Genomic DNA, 5,745 nt, shown 5'->3' with positions numbered 1-5,745 from the left:
AGAAAAAGTTTAATTGTGTTCTTGATGATTTTACTTGTATTCCCCCCTTAAAACTTAAGAAAAACATGTAAATGTAGGGGTATGAACTCACCCTATGTGGTTTCAGTAGATGAAAGTAAGAGAGAGGAAGTGTTCAACCCAAGAACACTAAGAAGATGTCTTGATGATTCGAGAATCTAACACCGAATAAGATGGAATTTGTGTAAGATATCAATGATTTGAGTAGAATGGAGTGTAATAATTATATGAATGATGAAGATACTTACTAATTGAAGAAAGAAATCCCTGGAGAAAGCCTTGAAGTTCTTGAAGTTGAGAGAAAATATGAGAGAATTTTGGAGAGTGTTCTTTGGTTGCTAAGTGTAGAATGAAAGAAGTTAATGAGAATGAGGAGAGATGACCAATTCTCCAGCTCTTAGAACGTGGGAAGAGCTGGAGATTAGGTGTAAAGGTCCACTAAGGTGACAAGGGGTAGTGGGAAAGAGTGACTAATTATAGAGTGAGGTGGTGGTGGTTTGCTTTTGCCATAAATTAAGGAAAAGCAAATATTCCCTCAATAATTAGTTCAACCACTAATTCTTTTAATATATTTTTATAAAAACCCTGGAGATTTATATATTTTGGGGCCTTAGTTTATAAAATAAAGTTTTGGGTGAAAATCCCACGTTAAAATAATGAAAAACGGAGTTAAAACGAAGTCGTAGTCGAAAAACCGGTAAAAAGGGGCCGTCTGCGAGACCTCTCGGATGGGGGCCGAGACTTCGGACCCTCGCATGCGAGGCTGCTGTCTGATGGCTTCAGATTCGGTCTCCTGAGAGGCTTCAACTTCGGTCCTGATGAGAGGCTTCGGATCCGAGGCCTCGGATGAGAGGCTTCGGTCCTGAAGTTTCCGTTTTGGGTCCTTAAGGCTATTTTACCCGTTTTTACCCCGTTTCAAGTGGTTTTTGACCCGGTTAAGGGTCGGGATGACCCGAATGATTCCAAAAAGTTATGGGAACTTTTAAGAGAGATTTGGGAGAGATTTCAAATAGAAAGAGATAGAGTGAAAACGATTTAGAGAGGTTTCGTTTGTGATTAATTTGAGTGTCCGGCTTCATAACGCAAGGTTCGTAAACCCCCGTTAAACCGTGTTTTAGTTTCGTACACACTCCCGATGAGTGTGCAATAATGTTTTATCGTTTTGGTTCGTTGTTTAGCACTGTTAAGGCTAAGGAAAATCAAACACATGAACTTTCCAAATGATGATTTCTCATTAAAATAACGAATTGTATAGTGATTACATAACGTAAACCCTAACATACAAGGGTTATTGGAGTTGACCGGTTTGACTTGTTGACTTTGTTTGACTTTGACTTGACCGAAATTTGACGGTTGTCACAGATTCAGAGGACGACGTAAATAGCGAGGAAGAAGAGATGGCGGATATTACAACGATGACGATGGAGGAATACAAAAAGAAGATGCGTAATGACAATGGTCCCGATATAGTTCCACCCACGATTCTAGATGCAACAAACTTTGAACTCAAAGGCCATATTCTTTCAATGCTTAAAGACATAGCATTTTTTTTAGGAAAGACTAAGAGGATGTTTTCAAGCACATTTATGAAGTATTGGACATAGAAAATTACTTCAATGTTCCAAATGTTTCAAGAGATGTTGTTTTATTGAGAATGCTTCCAGTGACATTTACTGGAGATGAAAAAATATGGTTAAAGTCACTCGAACCTGGAACAATTAGAACTTGGGCCAATCTTTGTGAAGCATTCATAGAGCAATTTGGTCCTCCTTCGAAGATTTCCAAACTAAAAAAGAAGGTTGCTAATTTCCAACAAGAAATTAGAGAGTCCTTATATGAAGCTTGGAAAAGATACAAGGGATTGCTTAGAAATTGTCCTCAATATGACTTAAACATTCAACAAGAAGTTTCCATATTTTATGATGGGGTGAATGTGACAACAAGGCAACTCCTTGATTCGCAAGGACCTATGACAAAGAAGAATCCCGCTACAATATAAGAATTAACTAAAAAATTTGCAAAGCACTCTAGAGAATACCACAACCCGCAAGAGGGCGTTACAAGAGGTTAAGGAAGTGGAGATGGAGGAAACAAGAGCTTAGCAGCTGTGATGGCAAAACTAGAACATATGGACCGGAGGATAAAGAAGATGGGTCAATCGATTCATGTCATACAAGTGGGGTGTGACTTATTGCAATGGTCCATACTTAACGAAAGATTGCGACTTGTATGAGAATGGTAACCTAAAGGCACAAGTGTGTTACTCTAGTGGTGACCGATTTGATGAAGATTTGAGAAATCCCAAGAAAGAATGGTTGCCTTATGAAGAATACAAGAAGCAAAAAGAAGAAAAGTATCAGCAAACCGGAAGAGGCTTCTACCAAAAGGAACAACCACCACTGGAGAAGAAACCCAACTTTGAGTCAATACTCAATAGGTTTATGGAAGCCTCTAAAATAAGACATGATGCTACCGATGTTGCCATTAGAAACTAGCAAGCTTCCATTAAAAACATCGAGACTGAACTTGGGCAATTGACTAAACTCGTTAACGAAAGGTTACCACATAAAAATTCTGATCCAAAACTGCAACCTCATGTCATGGCCATAACCACTAAAGAAGACCTTCTTTCAGAGCCTTTAATAATCCATAATGAAGCCTCAAAGCACCCCGAGTCACAACCAAAGAAGATGAAGATCAAAGAAAAAGAGCATTCTGTTGCCCAGTATTCACGATGTGCGCAACTACCTCTCATGTTATGGGCCTAGTCTAATAAGAAAAATAAGTCTTTTGTTAAACCGTATCAGCCTCCATTACATTTTCCTTCTACAACAAGGTCACATCCACCGGATAAAGAGCATAAGAGATTTATCAATCAAGTCAAGGGTATTCCAATTAATACCCCATTTATTAAACTATTAGCTAAAACACCTGAAAATGTGAAATTCCTTCAAGATCTTAGCGACAGACGCCAACAATTAGAGAAGACGTCGAAGGTTGTTCTTAATGAACAATGTTCAGCAGTAATAATGGAAGGACTACTAACAAAGATGGGAGATCCAAGACGCCTTACATTACCATGTGAATTTGAAATAGGGGTGGCAATTGTTGACACAACACGACAAAAATACACGACACGAAACGAAATTGGGACGAAACTGAAATCCGAATTCGTGTTCGTGTCGTGTTCGTGTCAAGTGTAAAAAACACGATGTCGTGTCGTGTCGTGTTCGTGTTCAAAATTCGACACGAAATTGACACGATTTGACATTTATTTGTCGTGTTTTTCGTGTTACTCGTGTTTGTCGTGTTATGTATGATTAAATATTAATTAAATAAACTAATTGTTATATTATGTTATTTTTGTCGTGTCGTGTCGTGTTTATCGTTTTATAATTGGTTCGTTTTCGTGTTAGTTAGAAAAAACACGACACCGTGTCGTGTTCGTGTTCGTGTTACATAAAACCTTTTCGTGTTGTGTCGTGTCAGACAAAAAACACGACACGTTGGCCCGATTTGCCACCCCTAATTTGAAATTTTCATGAAGACGTTTGTTTTAGCTGATTCTGGAGCTAGCATAAATTTAATGCCTTATTCATTTTAACAAAAACTTGACCTTCCGGAGTTGAAGACAACAAGGATATCAATTCATATGGCGAATCATTCGGTAACTTATCCTCGATGCATAATATAATATTTATTGGTTAAAATTTGAAAATTCTTTTTTTCCAATCGATTTTGTGGTCATAGATATGAAAGAGGATGAAGATGTACCCATTATCCTTGGATGCCCACTACTCAATACTGCAAGAGCCTTGGTTGATATTCGAGAGTCTAAGCTCATTTTACGAGTTGGGAAAGAAGAAATCACATTCGGGGTTGATGAAGGATTCATGAATTCTAAGCTACAAGATGAAGTATTCTTTCTACATGTGGACAATGAGTTGAAGAATTAGAAAATTTCATGGAAGAAGAAGTCCAAACTAGGGAAAAGCCCAAGCTAAAAAAAAGAAATAAATCTTACCAAGTCAAGAGCATCGATTCCCATGGTTTTTGAAGTCTTTGCCTTTACCACACCAAAAGCTCAAGTTGAGGAGGAAGAAAAAGAGTTTATTTCAGGTGAAGAGACCAAGCTTGATGATATGGAGGTAGACAAGAAAGAACCCATGTAAGACAAAGTGAAAATCTCAAATGATGAAAAGTTTCAAGGAGTCAAAAGAAAACTCGATGCTTGCGACAATCAAAAGAAAAATGAGAACTCGAAGAAAGCATATATAAGGCAAGTTCAGGCTTACGAGAGAAGGTGGAAGGAACAGAAGGGGAATGTTGTAAAATATTCTTTTATATCAGCTCAGATACCGATTGTTGGAAATATAAAAATCTGATCACCACAACAAAAGGCTCGGTTACCAGTTACTGTGTGACAGATATATGAGTTAAAGGTATAAGATATAGATATATATAAAGAATAATAATTGCGGAATAAGTATAAATATGAAAGCTATAAATGACTGAAAGCTATAATAATATAAATGACTGTATTTAAATGATGTAAAACTATAAATAATATAAATGACTGTATTTAAATGACGTAAAGCTATAAATAATATAAATGACTATATTTAAATGACATAAAGCTATAATAAAGTATATAAGTATATAAATATATATCAAGTAGGTTCATCAATAAATTAACTGAACTGGACTGATGGAACGACTGGTCGATATTTGGACTCTTGGAACGACTGGTCGATATTTGGACTCTTGGAACGACTGGTCGATATTGGGACTCTTGGAATGACTGGTCGATATTTGTTCAAAGATCAATCCGGTATTTGATAAGTAACACAAAGTTCATTTTCATGTAAAATGGGTTGTTTACAAAACAGTGCAAAGTACACGGGTCATGTATTTGTATACGGGTATTGGTCGTTTTGAGGAGATTTGATGAGGTTGGAGTGGGTATTTGGAGGGTGGTAGGAAGTGTAATAATGTTGTAGTTTTGGTGGTGTAAGGTAGCAAAGATGGTGATGTTGAAAGAGCTTTGGGTGGTGATGAATGTAGATTTTCGGAGTAAATCTCTCTGGATAGCCAATTCTCTCTCGCGTCTCTTTGGGGTTTCCCGTGGTCAAAATCGTCCACGCAAATTTCTAGATGTAGGTAAGGTTCTGAAGAATTGATGGTGAAAATATCCCTAGTAGTATTTTGGCTGTGTTGTGCGCAGTTTTTTTATTTTCTAACATGAAGATTCTGAACTCGAAAATAGAAATCTCTCTGGATAGCCAATTCTCTCTCGCGTCTCTCTCGGGTTTCCCGTGGTCAAAATCGTCCACAAAAATTTCTAGATGTAGGTAAGGTTCTGGAGAATTGATGGTGAAAATCTCCCTAGTAGTATTTTGGCTGTATTGTGCTCGGTTTTTTTGTTTTCTAACATGCAAATTCCGATGTCGAAAAACAGCAAGGTGGTGATGGTTGTGGTGATTTGAAAGGGTTTTTTTTGGAGGAGGTTTAAGGAGGGTATTCGGAGGGTGTTTGGAGATTATTTTGAGGTTGGAAGGAGGTTGATATAAGAGAGGTGTTTGGTGGTAAGTTGTAACACCCATAAAATTTGAGCCAAATTAAAACATTTTAATCATTCAAAAACCATTACGTTCATACAACTCGTTTTCAAAATAATTTAAACATCAGAGTATCCCCCAGAACCATATCATATAAATCATAAAACAT

The 5,745-nt window shown here is 37.2% G+C and overlaps 1 non-coding gene across 1 annotated transcript; it reads right to left on the bottom strand.

Annotated features, from left to right (window-relative positions):
- Window positions 1–1,801: 1,801 nt before the first annotated feature.
- On the bottom strand, window positions 1,802–1,908 carry LOC145151638 (small nucleolar RNA R71). The gene has a single exon (XR_013732202.1). It is a non-coding gene; the product is annotated as a small nucleolar RNA R71 (small nucleolar RNA).
- Between the last annotated feature and the right edge of the window lie 3,837 nt (window positions 1,909–5,745).

This window comes from Lactuca virosa, chromosome 1 (assembly GCF_052849685.1).
Source record: "Lactuca virosa cultivar CGN04683 chromosome 1, Lactuca_virosa_CGN04683_v6, whole genome shotgun sequence".
Lineage (NCBI taxonomy): Eukaryota > Viridiplantae > Streptophyta > Magnoliopsida > Asterales > Asteraceae > Lactuca > Lactuca virosa.
The sequence above is the reverse complement of the archived record's forward strand: the minus strand, read 5'-3'. Positions and strand labels throughout refer to the sequence as shown.